Source organism: Primulina tabacum, chromosome 1 (genome assembly GCF_025594145.1).
Source record: "Primulina tabacum isolate GXHZ01 chromosome 1, ASM2559414v2, whole genome shotgun sequence".
Taxonomy (NCBI): domain Eukaryota; kingdom Viridiplantae; phylum Streptophyta; class Magnoliopsida; order Lamiales; family Gesneriaceae; genus Primulina; species Primulina tabacum.
The window spans coordinates 52,957,498-52,975,296 of NC_134550.1; positions in this window are offsets into that span (position 1 = coordinate 52,957,498).

The following is a 17,799-nucleotide window of genomic DNA, read 5'->3' on the forward strand; positions in this document are numbered from 1 at the left end:
TTCTCTCCTCCTATTTTTGAAGGGCATGGCCGAAATTTGCAAGGGGGATTCTCCAAGTTTTTCTCTCATTTTTCTTCTTCAATAGTTGAGGAAAGAAAACACTTCTCAAAGAAAAATTCTCTAATTTTTCTAGTGCAAAATTAGAGTGGTTATAGCTTGTTGGTGGTGGGCTTAATATTTGAGCAAGGTGGGCTCAAAGGGAAGCTTGAAGATTGTCTTGTCATTCAAGAGCTAAGGTGTTTACACCTTAGTTGGAGCCATCATCAATCTTTTAAGATTGTTAGGTAACTATTTCTAAACACCCTATATATGATATTTTGGTGTTTTATTGTATTTGCTACACACAATGCAAGGTGACCGAAATTTTCTTGTAAAAATTTAAAATTTTTAACTTCCGTTGCGCATACGGTCACCGTAACCGATCCCCTTTCAATTATGTCAGTCATGCCCTTCGAGGGGCAGAATTAAAATACGGTGAATTGGATAATGTAGCATTAACCCTGGTCATGACTGCTCGAAAGTTGAGGCCATATTTTCTCTCACATCCCATTGTGGTCCTCACCAATTCTCCCCTTGTAAGGATCATGACTCATGCCGAAGTCTACGGAAGAATGGTCAAATGGACTGTGGAACTCGGGGAGTATGACATTGAATACAAACTCCGAGCTGCTATAAAAGCCCAGGCATTAACGGACTTCTTAACAGAAATGATTCAACCAGTCGAAGAAGAGGTATAGAGGGTGTTTGTTGATGGCGCATCAAACCTATCAAGGAGGGAGTGGGGGTTGTCCTAATCGCCCCATCAGAAGAAAAAATCAAGTTGGCTCTGATGATTGATTCTAGGGTCACAAATAACGAAGCAGAGTACGAAGCTGTTTTGGCAGGATTACAGGCTGCCCGGGAAGTTGATGCTTCCCGAGTCATTGTTTATTCCGACTCTCAGTTGGTCACACAGCAGGTCAAGCGAACATATGAGGCCAAGAACGGAAAAATGCTTAAATATTTAGGGCTCATCACGGCCAGGGCAGCGTATCTGACCAACTGGAGTATCGAACAAATTCCCCAGGAGGAGAATGCAGAGGCCGATACCTTAGCTAAATTGGCTGCTTCCATGACCGATATAGCTACCCGGGAAATTCTCTGCTTTACCCGGTTGGTGCTTTATATTTATGAAGAAATACCTCCGGTCCAGAAAAGTTCATGGATGACTCCTATCGTGGAATACATAGTACATGAAAAGCTCCCAGAGAACCGAGCCCAGGCTGCGAAAATCAAAAAACAAGCGCCCAGGTTCATCTTTTTGAATAATGTTTTGTACAGGCGATCCTATCAGGGCCCATTACTCAAGTGCTTGACAGAAGACGAGATAAAGTACGTCTTCCGGGAAATACACGAAGGATGCTGTGGTGAACACCTCGGTGGAACAGCTCTGTCTCGGAAAACTATATTGGCCGGGTTCTGGTGGCCTCAGATGAATCAAGATGCTGCCCGACTTGTCCAAAAATGTCAGGGTTGCCAACACCATTCTAATTTTCACAACCGCCCAGCTGCAAGTATGCAACCAATCTCCGCATCATGCCCTTTTGACCAGTGGGGTTTGGATATTGTGGGTCCTTTCCCCATAAACCGAGCACAGAAAAAGTTCCTTCTAGTGGCTGTCGATTATTTCTCCAAGTGGGTAGAGGCCGAGCCATTAGCCAAGATCACCGAGGATGAAGTCATGAAATTTCTTTGGAAGAACATTGTTTGCAGATATGGCATCCCGAGGAAACTAATTTCAGATAATGAAAGGCAATTCCAGGGAAAGAAGATCACCTCCTGGTGTCAAGAAATGAAGATTATTCAATCCTTCACCTCAGTAGCTTACCCTCAGGCTAATGGCCAGACTGAAGTGACTAACATGATCATTGTGCAAGCATTGAAAGCCCGGCTCCACGGGAAAGGAAAAGATTGGGTGGAAGAATTACCGAGTGTCTTATGGGCATACCGAACTACGCCTCGATCATCTACTCGGGAAACACCCTACAGCCTTGTCTATGGTTCAGAAGCAGTCCTGCCGGTGGAAATTGGGCAATCTTCTACTCGGGTAGAATCTTACCCGAGCAACAATGATCAATCTCGGGCCATTGAACTTGATCTGGTTGAAGAAAAGAGAGACAGAGCTGCCATTCGAATGGAAGCTTATCGCAGTCGGGTAATGAAATCTTATAATAAGCATGTTCGGGCACGAGACTTTCAGATAGGGGACTTGGTCATGAAAAAGGTCAAACCAGTGGGTGATGTAGGGAAATTAGAAGCCCGGTGGGAAGGACCCTTCAAAATAATTCGAAGAATCAGCTCAGGTGCAGCTTACTATCTTGAAGATTCTCAGGGAAACTCTCTCAAGAGGCCATGGAATGGTTTTCATTTAAAGAAATATTATGTTTAAAAGCACGTGTATCTATTATTTCTTCATCAAATAAAGAAATGGTTCAGGGAAGTGTCTACAAAGTCCAGGGACCCGTACCCTGGCCCAAGGACCCGCACCCTGGTTATCTACTAAGTCTAGGGATCCGTACCCTGATCGTCTATCAATCCTAGGAAACCAGTCCAGTAATTTGGAAGCAATTATCAAATGCGAGAACAGAAGATCTCATTTAAAGGGAAGATATTTACAAGGTGCCCGGAAACCCGGGAATAAAAAAAAAATCCTAGTCTACTCGGGGATCTTGCTCTTTGTCCTGCTCCTCCTCCTCATCTGGGAGAGAGGCGGCTGCCTTTTCCAGGTCTGGAAAGTCTTACCGATCGGCCGGAACTAAGCCTGCCTCCTCAAATTGCTCCAGGCACTTATTAAAGCCCTGTTCAAAATATGGAAAGGCCTTCTCAACTACCATCTTCTTAAACTCAGGAGACTTCAAAAAGTTGGCAATTTGCTCCTCTTGAGCAGTCTTAATGAGGGTTACAGCAGCTTGAAAGTCCTCGGCTCGGACTCGGGAGGACTCAACTTCTTCCTTTGCCGCCTGTGTCTCTGCTCGGGCCTCGGCAAGTTCTGCCTGGACCCGATTCATTTGCTGCTCCCAAACAGCCCTCTCCCGAGCCAACACATGCTCATGAAGCTCATTCAAACGACCCACCTCCTCTTGGAGTTTGGCATGCATCTCCCGGGCCGAGGTAGCCTGAGCATTGGCCCCATTGGCTACTTGAGCCACTCGCTTGTAGGAATGTATGAGCATCTGCAAGCCCTGAAAACATAAAAAGGTCAAAAAAGGCAATGTAAAAGAGTGCAATTTTATGGACTTACAGAGTAGGTCTGGGACACTCCTTCGCAAAGCAGCATATTGGGATGAACTCCCTGAAGGTGTGCCACCTCGTCAGGGCGCAGAAGGCCCCGGATCATTTTGACAAGATCCGAGCTGATATCATCCCCAAAGATGTTGGGGAGGATCCAGGGCCTTCCCCCGGAGGGACCGGCAGAAGAACCAGTCATAGGAGGAGACCGGGCGATCTCCTCGACCTCATCCTTTACCACCACCACCGCTTCCGAGATCGGCTCCTGGGTGGCCTTCCTCTTTCGCTGATTTAGAGGAGTCGGGTTTTCTTTGGTAACCGGGACGGTGGATTCTTCCCGGGGAGGGGTGGTTTCCTCCTGGGCCTTAGCCTCCACCTCAACTCGGTGTTCTTCAATTTCCCGGGCTTCAGCCGCCGCCCGGACTTGGCGTTCTTCCTTCTCTTGAATTTCCCGGGCCCTCTTCTCAGCCCAGATCTTTTTTTGCTCGGTTTTTCTCTTGGCAGCAGCCTCCTGAAGACTTGCCCTGATCATATCTTCTTCATCTGCGTCGAAAATCGACATATTAGAATTAAAGCATACAAGAGATGAGTAGACCAAGGAAAGTAATTTACCCGCCTGCGACCCGGGTTGATCAAATCCATCAATAATCCGATCCATTGGGTCCTTGGGCCGGGACCCGATCCCATAATGAACCAGATCGCCCCCCCCCCCCTCCCCCACCCCCCCACCCCCGATCAGCACCGAGGACAGGTAAGATTGTTTCCCTAAAGTATCCCAGGCGTGGGTAAAGGGGGGGAGGAGTTTGTAGTCCCGGGGAAGCTCAGGTTGTGTGGGCATAGAAGATAGAAAACCCAAAGCACAAGTGGGGAGAGTCGGGAATTGAAGAAAGAAAAATTTTGTCTTCCACCCTTTCAAAGAGGAAGGGATGTCAGTTAAAAATCGGTAATGCATTCGGGCCATGAAAGAATAGACCCCGTCATTAAACCGGCAAGAATAAAAATAATGAAAAATCGAAGAGTTGATAAGAATAAGTTTCATGCGAAACAGAACAAAAGTGGCAGCCATAATGCGAAAAGCATTAGGATGGAGATGGTTAAGGGGAATGTTAAAAAATCGGGCCACCCCTTCGAAGAAGTGGTGTACCGGGAAGCGAAGACCACTTTTAAGTTGTTCAAGAAAGAAAGCATGGTAGCCGGGAGGAGGGGTGTCTGGGTGATCATTCGGCCCAGGAATTTTGATGTCGTAGTTGGAAGGGATGGAACCTAGAGATCTCAGCTCCTCTATACTACCCGGGCGAAGGGTAGAAGTCACAGTAGAAAACCACAAGGGCCCTGTGGCCTTTTCTTTTCCTTTGCCCTGGGTACCAGAAGGCCAGGAAGAAGAAGCTTTGGATTTTTGGAGGGGTCGGGAACGGGAGATGGGAATACCTATGGGAATATGAGCAGATTGCTCGGAAGGAATCGGGGAATTATCTTCTGATCGACCCTTGGCATTTTGGCCAGAAGTAGAGGAAGTAGAGTTTGACATGGCTAAGTAAAGAAGGGAGAAAAGACTTACTAGGAAGAAACGAAGATGATGACTGGTAGTCGATGAACGGAAAGATCGCCGGAATAAGATCTGCGCGACGGAAAAGCTCGAGAGAGGAATTTGGCAGAGCTTCGCTACAAGTTGAATTTGCAAATGATTTTTGGGAAAACCGGTCATTAACTTTATATATAAGGGAAGAAGGAGATCTACACCGTTGATTAAAGCAAATCAAACGGACCAGATCAGCCTTGGAAATTGAGCGGCATAATTAGGCGGGATATTTGAAAAGACGTGTGCGCAAATCGAGAAATCATGATCATTTATCTGCTTGGGATAGGAACAGTTCCTGACAGCTTGTCAGAAGGGGACGCATCATTCTGACATCGCATTAATTGCCCGAGGAAACAAAACGACAAAATATCTATAAGCCCGGGAGACACGAGGCCCCGGCACTTTATTTATAAGCCCGAGAGACACGAGGCCCCGGCACTATCTATAAGCCCGGGAGATATGAGGCCCCGGCACCTTATTTTGTGCTCGTAAGACGTTAAGTCTTAGCATTTCAATTTCACTTTTCAGTTATATGCTATTCAATTTATATTGATTTATTCATGGAAGAGACAGTACGATAATTAAAATTTTATTGCAAGAACAGTCGGCGGACTGTTATATTATCCATTATCGAAGATACAGAGTCTTGCCACTCAGTTATCCAATTAGTCAATTCATGAATCCGAAGATTGATGAAGGACTCGGAAGTTGCGATCTTGTTCAGCTGATGTCATTCCTTCCACAGCATCGCATGCAGCAGAACTTGGTCAGTGGCTAGATTTGTAACCCGGTCTACTTCGAACTCTTGCTTATACTTCCTCGCTCTTGCTCTTTGTGCGCGAATAGGAGCCAAACCATTCTGGTATGTGTTATTGAGATCTTGAATCTTATACCAGATAGACATGACCTTTATCCAGATATACTCTTCAATGGTCCTCTTCAGATCCTCCAGATGAGGACGCATTTCGCTTGTTACCTGCACGTGCGTACTACTGCAGGCAGTGGAATCGCTTGAACTCAACATATTGAATTGATGACCATCTTTCATCTCTACCATCTTATTTATAAACAGGTGGCATTTAATATTGAAGAAGTTGGAAGGTCTTAAACCAATCAAAACGTTTTCCCATTTATTCCGGAGGAGAAATAATCACAACCGTTGAATGAATACATGAACGATCAGGATGAGTCTTGGAAATAGAGCTGAGCAGACGAAAAGACGGGCATGAATATCAATGTCTTATAATTATTAGATCATCGGAATATGAAACGATTTTCGGCGGTATCAATATTGAGAGCCCGACATTTTATTTTGAACCCGGGAATATGAGGTCCCTGCACCTTATTCTAAAACCGAGATATGTGAGGTCCCGGCATTTCGGTTTGTCAATTATTTGTTATTTATCTTCGACTAAGGTCGCTCAGTTTTGTCGGTTACAATCAAAGATGACAATCAAAGATGCTAGGAAAATAACAGAGATATAAAACAAAAATAGTTTTTATTTATTTGACGAAATTCTTGCGGATTACATCATAATATTCCTCCTCTACAAAAGTCATCCACATGATCATCCAGCCCTTTATTTCTCCAGTGGACGTCTTGAGGAAGCTATCGGAGTTGGTGATGTCCGTCAGAATCTTCCTTTCCATGTAGAGCATCAGCTCGTAGACATAATCATCCTCGAAGAGATCCGCTGTCTCGGAAACGTGCAGGCGTTCCCGGTACTTCTTCAGCTTTACCACCAGTCTAGAAGCATTAGCTTCCCCAGTCTCGTAGAGAAACTTCAATCTCTGAAGCTCTTCCCAGTAGTGGATAATTTTGTGGAAAACTTCATCTTCTATAGCAGCCTTTCGAGTTTCCAAGACAGACTTCTTGAAAGCTACAGCCATATCCGGGGACTTTGAGCCGCTTGCACCTGCCATTGTATTCACTGAATAATAAATTTGCTGATGTCGTTGAACAAAAGGTGGGTTGCTATATATAGGAGAGGGAAGACAATCCACACCATTGATCCATAATGAATCAAACGGCTCAGATTTACATAGGAAATTGCGCAAAGATATTTGAAAAGACAGGTCCAGGAATCAATGCGTCATAATGATTTATTTTCTTGGGAAACAAAGAGTCTCTGACAAATCTTATAGCCTACGTCAGCAATACCCACGTGTCAACACGCTACAACTATCCCGAAAAAGAACCAAGTGGCAAGGCGATTTTCCTGTCCGGGCACCCAAGACCAATCGGAACAGCGAGTGAACTCTAGCCCGACTAATTAAGGAGGGAGTGATGATGTCCTGGAATGCCCCGGGTCAGGGATAGGCCCTGGGACTTCCCGGGCCATGGAGCATATCCATGGTTGGTGCCCGAGCCAGGATGGGATGCTCTCAGGCCAATAGCATGACAAAATGGATTAATGTCCCGAGCCATTGGACCACCCGGGACATGATTTCTCCAAGATGTGGAATACCCGAGCTCTTTTGTAAATTAACCTGAGAGGCATTCTGCTCGGTCACCTTGATATGATTGAAGTATTTAATGTCGCCGATAAACAGTGTGTATAGCCGACTATCTCCGACACTAATGCAAGTGGTCAATGAATAAAGTAGTCTGGATGTGACAAGTGTACGATTTGACATGCCAGAACAATAGGGTATAATCAGCCACCCTATCATAGCCATCACTTGGCTACATTGGTTTTATTGTTTGAGTACCCTGCTGACTTAAGCATCGGAGTGGTCACGCCGGACACCCTTCCGGCGCCCATTCACGTGGTCACTTTCTGTTTGCAGATCTCACGAATCGGACCGAGGAGTTGCGAGATTCAAGCCAGGCGTCCAACTCATATTTCCTTTGATATTTTGATAGTTTACCCGGCAGAGTTCCCGACCCGACTCGTCCATTTCGCCCGGGTTGCATCACTTGCAGTCTCGGTTAAATAGCCCGCTGGGGACTCATAGGAATAATCACCAGGATCGCGACTAGAAAGCAAGATCTCGCAGGTACAACAGGGAAAATTTTGGAAGAGGCTCGATGGGAAACAAGGGCGGGGAACTTTTTTTTTTTTCTCTTTTCTAATTATGGTAAATGTATGTATATGTATATGTATATGTATAATGTAAGGTAATTTGGTTACTAAAAATAGTAATTCATGCTCATTAACTCTTGTTTTGTTTTTATTTTACTCTCGTGAGTTATTTAAATCCCGAATGTTTTTATATAGTTCAAATCTCCGATATTTAAACATACATATCTTTAACATACTTCTAAATTTATTTGACATAATTAATTATTTTAATTAATCAATTCAATAATTATTTTAATTATGCCCAAATTATTGGATAATTAATTCTAAGGTCTTACATCTATGGTGGTGCTCACCATGAGTGTGCATGATATATAATTGATATCTTGGACAGTCACTGTGTGCACCGCTGAGGTGACTTCCACAAAATTGATCTCTTGGACGGACAGTCACTGTGGGCACTGCTGAGGTGACTTCCACATATTTGATGTGACGAAACTGTACATCCAATAGGTAGATGTCACCTCAGCGCTGCTCACATATCTGTTCACAATAAGTGACAACAAATGATCAAACATGCGCACACACATACACACAAAACTCTTATGAGATCGTCCCACATGCAAATTTTGTGAAACGAATCTCCTATCCGACCAACCGATAAAAAAAACTAATATTAAAAATATTGTAACGAATCTCCTATACGACCAACTCATAAAAAATTAATATTAAAAATATTATTTGTCATTTTAGATATGTATATCTATCGAGATTAGCCTAACCCCACCTCGCATGGCTAGCCTTGTGATATTATCATTATTCGGTTGAATGGGCGTGTGGTGAGTGAAGCTGCTATATCGGCATCCATGCCTTTGAACCATTATTATGCAAACAATAATGAACGAAACCAAACCCACCAATCATTTAAAATTAAAATCAACAAGCAATAATTCAACCAAAAAATCAAAAAATAATAAATGAGATATTAATTATTTCTTTTCCTCTCTTTTATGTGATATAATGGCAGTCATACACATTGATAGAAATGATGGTATTTATTGAGATAGAGATGTGTATATATTTTTTAAAAAATTAAAACCTTTATCATTACATATATCATTATATATTTACTAAATGAAATGGAAATTTTATATTTTTCAATTCATATTATTTTACTTAAAAAATATATAAATCGATCAAATTAATTTTTAATTAATTGTAGGTTTTTTATTTTGAAAACCCAAAAGAAGAAATAGTAAGAGAATAAAATAGTCGCCCAAATAATTTGTTTATTTGAAAGGAAAAGAGTAGGGTCGGGTGGCCCACATAAAAATGCAAATTCCGAGCAGTCCACGTCAGATTGTACGGAAATGGGTCCTCTATTCAGGTAGAAACTTTTTCATAAAATAACTAAATCGTTCTTAGTTTATTCTTCTTTTTTTTAAAAAAAAAAATGTTTATAAAAAATTAGACATTAATTAACATATAGCTTTAAAATACATACAAAGTTGGTACTATGTATATTCCTAATTTTTTTTTTGAATGATTTAATTGTTATTTTAAAATTCACATGTATTATATAAAATTCTCCAAATAATGTTTAAAAGAGAAAAAATGTATTAAAAAAATTATATATATAATTTGAATATATTAAATTTTCACCAAAAAATAATGGCTCTTAACATTTAGCCAAATCAAATCTTCCTTTTAAAAATGTGAATATTATCAAATATTAATTAAAATATGAAACTCACACCATATTATCCGAGTTGATAGAGTACGTGAGTACATAATCACTGGTCATGTGTTCAATCCTTCTCACTAACACAACTATTTAAAAAATAGTGATTACAAGTTCTCAATTATATGGATTTCATGTATTAATATTTGAGTTCTTGACCACAGAAGAAAAGGCAATCGAAATTATTATCTTTTTACTTACAATCTTAGGAAATTATTTGCTGATTAATTAAGGCCCACACATTGTCCAATCAAGTTGATTTTTTTCAATTATTTGGTCCACACATTGATAGCCTTCTTTTGTTTTTAAAAGAAATGCTACACCATAGGGTTTGTTAATTATCAAGAGATGGGATTGAATCAATCATGCTTTACTATGACCTAATCGATGATATCAGAATCTATACTAAATATATTATAATTGAGTATTTGTTACCTTTTCTAGTCTAGATAAGTATGCTAGAATCGTGGGTTATAAAAAATCATAGTAATTTGTAACAGATACACTCTATTTTTTAAAGAGTAGAACGAATATTTATCTGTGAGACGGGTCAAACCTACCGATATTCACGATAAAAAGTAATACTCTTAGCATAAAAAGAAATATTTTTTCATGGATGACCCAAATAAGATAAATATCTCACAAAATATGACCTGTGAGACCATCTCACACAAATTTTTGTCTTTTTTAAAATAAAAATTAAGTGAATAACACAATAGCTCAATATTGGTTTAATGGGTTATCCAACATATGCAATTATTACCCATCAATAATTTTACTTTTAATAATTCACCGCGAAAACTGCTGGTATAATTGAACACGTCATATGGATCTAATAACGATTGTAGAATAGAGTGACAAACCACTTTATAGAAAATTAATATAATCAACGATAATATTGTTCAAATATTTTAAACTACATGATAATATATACAACATTATGTTTCAATCGTCTCTCAAAATAAACAATTAATTTTCCTCATCAATAAATAAATAAATCATCAAAACTTAAGATTCAAAATTATTCATGTATTATTAATATTTTAAATTTATTGATTTTTTTGTAACTTTATATAATATTGCTTTCAATATTTTAATATTTCCCACTTGATATTTTCAAAAACCATTTTTAAGTAACTGATTTCTAGTACTATAACTAGAAGAACAATATATACGTAGATTAAAAAAGGTACTACTCTACGTGAATAAACAATTTTATCATTTCAGTACATTTGTTTAATCTTACATATTGAAATTATTAACAATTAATCCTATTATTATGACACAAATATAAATTAATTACCAGGTGCCCGTTTTCTGCGATACTACGTAACTAGCAAGAGGCTCAAATCTCAAGATCCCTCGTAACAACGTTAAAAAAAGGAAAAATTGTAACTTTTATCAAATATTATTACTCTCAATGTTATTTTGTATAATTAATGATTAAAATTAGGTAATATTAGTGTTTGAATAAATATTGAAATTAATGATATAATATAATTATTTTTTGAAATTTTTTGTATCATTTGAAATAACATTTAAATGAGGTTAACAATCTCATGTCCTTAAATTAACTTTTTATTCTGGTTGAGTGTAACTGTTATTAATAAAAAAATTGTGTTATCAAATTATTAAAATGTACATTTGAGTCCTTTTACATATTCATGAGTAGGCTCGGCAAATTAATTCTTTTTCTTTTATTTAAATTATTTATGGTGTATAATAAGTCTTTTTATTGATTATGAGATGTGATTGAGATAGTACGAGTGGATTTGTGGCATCGAACACTATAGAGAGGGGATCGAGGGGCGTGGGGGGGACAACAAAGGTAATCGCCTCTATTTTAATATTAAATATTTATGTAATGTGTATATTTTTTTATCCTATATTATATTATATGTAGTATATTTATAATATTCCGAAAAATATATATTAAATCATCAAAGTTTGTTTGTAATTCAGTAAAATGGTCTTGAGTAGGTTTTTTGTGAGACGATTTCACGAATCTTTATATGTGAGACGGGTCAATCCTATCGATATTCACAATAAAAAGTAATATTTTTTCATGGATGACCCAAATAAGAGATATGTCTCACAAAATACGACCCGTGAGACCGTCTCACATAAGTTTTTGTCAATGATCTTTACTTTAACTTTTATTTCTTTCTTGTTGAAGTGACACTGAAAATATCAATAATGTCTGGTGTTAACATCATCACAATCTGAATCATTCTCGGGTTAGCACACCAACAAAAAAAAACTAAAAATAGAAAAAACACACCGACTTACTGGATTAAAAAAATCAAGTTTTTGCGAGACGAAGTTTGTAATAATTCCCTAAAAATCTCTTAATATGGAAAAAATAATTTTCAAAGCGACTACCATCCTTATTCACATGTCCGACGGACTAATATGTTCTCCGCACCATATTTGAGCCACTGATTGTTCAACGTTGTGTGGTTCAAGTGAACTCGTAATTATGAACGGCCCACGTCGTAGCCATCTCTACTGTGGAGAGACACACCAAACAAGATTAGGGTTTGGAAAAAGAGAGGTGCAAACAAAAAATAAATAAATAAAATTTGTTAAAAAGTTAAATATTAAAAAAGTGCAATAAATACTCACTAACCCAAACCACCACATAGATAGATATACATAAATTCGTGTATATATATATATATATATATATATATACGTGTGTGTATTATATATTCAAGAAACACCTTCCCGGAGCGTGAGTTCCCTGACCCTTTTCTTCAAAGAACCCACTTTTGCTTTTGTTCCTCGCAGAAAACAATCAAGCTCAGCTCAATTCAGTGGCTGAACTATATTTGACGATCCCTCAAATTTTAGATCATTATAAGCATATTTCGTTTTCTTGTTCTTTCTTTCTTTCACTGATTTATGGATATTCTTCTGGAATTTGCTTCGTTTTTTTTTTCCAAAGTATATAATTTTCTCAACTCTTTTTTATGTGGTTCTTTCTAGCTTCATCGTCAAAGATGCAAATTCTGCCAATCAATATCAGAATATGAATCCATCTTTATTTCTCTTTCTGCTAAGAGTGGATGGATTTATCTGATATCAGTTGATTCTCAAATGAATCCGATTGGAAGTTTTTAAATCTTATAATCCATCAAATCGGGTGTTTCTGATTTATTGATCTAGTCTGTTGATTAGGGTTGTTTTTTTACTCTTTTTCTTTGATTTTTTAAGACCAAAGATTCTTGTGTGCTAGCTACTGTGTATTTTACGAACATAACTTTTAAATCTCCCCCAAATCTCAAGCCGCATCCTTGTATATTGTCCGTCATATTTCTTAAGAATCCCATTGACAGATGAAATTGATTGAAGGGTTCTCTCTGAAAATCCTGAAGACTCAGTTTTATGCATGGATCTACACATACAGTCGTAGTTTTCTGGTGTAGCATCTTCAAGATTCACATGCAAAGACATGGAGCTGATCAATATTAAACTCGATAAATCTTTTTCTTGATTATGAACGAAAATCTTGGATCAGTCCCTGTTCAGTACCGAAGCTGATACTTTATGAGAATCTTGATGATGCTGCATCGGGAATAAACGACTACAAAGCCAGCTAAAAGGGTCGGTCTCAGGCACGTTGGATCAAAGATAGCAAAACCCACAGTTTCCCTGCTCTTGATATGATTCTGACAAGTAGGATTTTTGGTATTTTGTGTAAACTGAATATTTTATTAATTTATTTTGTTCTTTAATTAACTGAGTTGGTTCTGTTTGAAGAAACTCCATTCTAAATACAGATCTTTTACCACTCCTCTATGAAGAAAAACCTTTCACGGAACTTTATTGTGTACAGTTCATTTTTTTTCTTATATCAAGAAAATCAATCAATCGTCGTGGAGGGTAAATATACTTGTAATTCGTTTCATAATTTCCTCATAAGTACCAAGTATTTCATGCTTGTTACACATTATATTCTTTCTGATTTTACAGGGCATACTTTGTTGCCGTATCAATTGTGAATCCAAGGAAAAATCGAACTGGAAAGCGCTCATTTTGAGTTCAGCTTCAAACATGAATGATTTCAGCAAATTAAGATCAAATTCTGTGTGAAGAGGTAATCACTATGATTTATTACTTGTATTATTTTTCTTTCCGTTCATAATGTTTTCTTGTCTTATTTGGAGGAGATTCAAACTTGATTATCAAACAAAAATTCTTACAAAAAGTTGAGATTTTTCTCTTGAAACTCGATCATTTCTTTGAAAATTTATTTCAACATGATAGTAATGTGTATAGGTAATGGCCGGGTCTTGCTTTTTCCACAAGCAGTCACGATCTGCGGTGCATTTGGACCTACACTCAAACCATCGCGCGACTTGGCCTACTCCTGCTATAAACTCCTCCTCGAAAAGTTTTTTTCATCAATTTCTAACCTCCTAATGCCACTGTTCCTTTGCCTTTCCCAATTACATCTATTTTTTGATGCAAGATTTCTACATTTGGTTAGTTTCCACATCTAACAGAAAAAGAATAGTAATAGCAGTAATCGACAATAAAATCCCATAATTCCCACATAATATTTTCAATCATAGAGCAACCTATAATTCTTGATAAATTATAAATGAAACTATAAATTTTAAGTCCTTTATTGATTTCTGCTTCGTTTATTGAATTTCCTGTTTCCTTTGTGTTCATACACATGGTAAAATTATTGATTGTACTTGTTTTTAAATTTACTTTCATTTGTTAATATCATTCATTAGCAAGAAAATAATGAGAGTACCTCGTTTCGTACTATCAGCATGGCATGTATGTATGTATGTGTCCAATGATCCTTAAAAGCATGTAACTCTAAGTACATTAAATAAGAAGTTGTGGGCAAAAATTATCCTTGAAAGCATGCATGAATCAAGAATTCCATTAATTTTCCTTCAGTAAGTTTTCATTCTCTAATCATCGAAGGTTCACAGCTATCCGTATTGGCAAAAATATGTATATACATTGTGATAAAAACACGACTTTATTTATAACTCGAAAAAAAAAAGACGAACGCGTGTGAGATTGAAATATCATTTGATAATGCGAGAGATCTCAAGATTTCTCAAAACCTTAAGTAATGTGTGGCTCAAGTGCTTGAAATTGATTTAGAATATGATTTAACATGAAGCATTTTGGTTCTTATACTTGAATTGTAACTATCGACTTGAGTACGAAAAATAATTTTTTTGGTTCATTAAAATTTTCGATGTGTGTGATAATCCACCTAATTTTAAAGTTTGATCTTGTTACACATATTATTTTTTTTAGTTTTCAGTCCTATTTTTCCAGAGTAATAACATGTCACCGGAAAATGCTCACTTGTCCGATGCCGCATCGACGACCAAAACCAAACTTTGAAGAATTAATCATCAACAAAAAAACAAAAATCGAACAAGTTAGTAGATAATGATTTTGAAATATTTTATATGATCAAAACATGTTATACATCACTTGTTTTTTTTTTTTTACACATCTTAATCCTCTAAACCCTAAAATCCGACCAAGTGTACGGTTCAACTCGTGGTCACAAAATTACCATACATGAAACTTAACCGAGTCTGGCAATTAACCGAAAGTTTGTCCCCATGATTTGTTAAATATTTTCTCATTTCTCCATCTATGAATCTTATCTTGCTGAGATTAAACTCATTTCATATGTAGTTGATTTCACCGAAGTATTGATATCTCGTTGGAAATGTATGCAGTATCTGATTTCATGTCAATAATGTCCGACATTATATCAACAATCCATCAAAAATTGAATTATAAATAGAAAAAAAGAGTCAATTTATCGTACTAAAAACTAATTTTGACTAACTAAATAACTAATTAGACCAGCTTAGAGCACGATTGTGGAATTTTCCAAAGAAAATATTACTAGTGATGTAAAAATTATTCACAAAAACTCTTGTGAGACGGTCTCACGGATCAATTTCGTGGGTCGAATCTCTTATTTGGGTCATCCATAAAAAAATATTACTTTTTATGCTAAGAGTATTACTTTTTATTGTGAATATCGATAGGGTTGAGACCGTCTCACAGATAAAAATTCGTGAGACCGTCTCACAAAAAACTTACTCAAAATTGTTATATGTTTACAAGCAAAATTATCTTTTGGAGGTATGAATTTGGTAAGAAGTCGGTGGAAAACCAAATGCGGATCTTAAACGCAAGGCAAGAAGGAAGCCAAGTCCTAGACATTGTACCAAGTTGTTCACTCGTATCCCTACACCAAACTCAATGTTGACATTGGTTAAACATGTAAAATCTAATGTCATTCAATTTATATTATTATTATTATTATTATTATTATCATAGAAAAGGAAGTGATATTTAAGCTTCATATTTTTTTTAAGCTTCATATTTTACTAATCACACTCCACGATTATTTTTTACTCTACAAGTTGAAAAAAGTACCCCTTAATTATTTAATTTCTTTAAATTATTGGAATACTAATATTATATACTATAAGGCATAGTTTGGTACATGGGATAAGGGAGAGATTGATAAATAATCCTCCTTATCCCATGTTTGGTACCTTTTTAAAAAGGCCATGATATTGATAAATAATTTTTTAGAAGGATAAAATGTCCTTTTTATTAGGTGTGATAATTTTAATTTAATGATAAAATACACTACAAATGACTTAATTGCCCTCAATTTATAAATGATTTTTATAAATCTATGCTAGTAGGTAGAAATTAAAATCAAATAAATATTTTTATTTATTTTTATATATTATATAATATGATAATTATATAAATGAATTCGAGATAATTATATAAATAATTTTTATAAATATCAATAAAATTATTAGTATCACTCGATTAACCTTAAAAATTGATATTTGACTTGACTCACAAAATCAAGGGCTCAATTATCATATTATATAATATATAAAATTAGGTAAAAATAAATAAATCATGCAAGCACTATCGGCGCATAAACAGATAAAAATATAAACTCAAGCAACAACTTTGAAACTATAAAATTTATTATGATAAGGTTAATTTTATCATTACAATCTAATATATAAATTTAATCACTCTTATTAAAATCATACCAAATATTAAATATAATATCCTACATCTTATTTATCCTTAACTTATCATTATATTATATATCACATGTTTATCCTATCATGTGTCAGTTACTAACTTCAATCATTAAAAAGTACTAAGCAAGAATCTTTACCAAAATTTACAATATCTATTTAAAACTAATGTTCATGTCTCATTAAAATAAAAAAATAATCGATATAAATTTTTCCTTAAACTAGTTTTTATTTCAATTTTTATAATATTCTATTTATTTGCATCCCAAATTTTTTTATATATATTATTCAGATGACAAAAATCAAAATGATATTAAAAATAAACACAATAGAGCTACAAATAATAAAAAAATATTGTATCATGCAAATAAGTCAAGTAATATTAATCAGGAAATCCAAGTTACAAGAAAATTTTGAAGATTCAATTTTATTTAAATACCAAACAACCAATAAGTAGTTTTATTAATTTTTATTCCGATTTTTCTTTTCTTTTTCGTTTTTTCGTCGAATGAATCTCAAAACTCGTTTTAAATAATTTTGTTGTTAAAATAGAATGTAGAATTGATAAATTTTACCGAATATTTGAGATATCATTACCATTTTAAGACTTGAGGAGTAATTAAGGGTGTTTTTCTTATTAAAAATAATAAAAGTAAAAGATTAGTAAAATGGCCTTATAGAAACTCCACTTTATGTTAAATGCATTCTATTTTTATGTCTAAAACGGAAAACCATCATGATTTGATACCCAAATAATGTGTAAATAATAAAGATTGGAGTAAAATAATATTAACATTATAATTATTGTTATTATTATTACTCAATTATTTTTATATTATTACTATAAAATAAAGAAAAACCGTACAGTGGTCCTAGCGAATATAGAGGTGGTCCTAGATGCCTGCCGCATACGTTTTGTTTGGAATAAAAACGACGAGTAAAAAGAAGAGATTTTGCATGCAAAGGGACCATTTTTGGTAGGTTTCAACGTATAGATCATATCAATTTTTTCTTTTTTGTGACCAGAGCTTCTGGGAAGTCAAAAAAAAGAGTGGATCTCTTGGCCACCTCTTTTTGTATATATATACATATATGTGTGTGTGTATATAT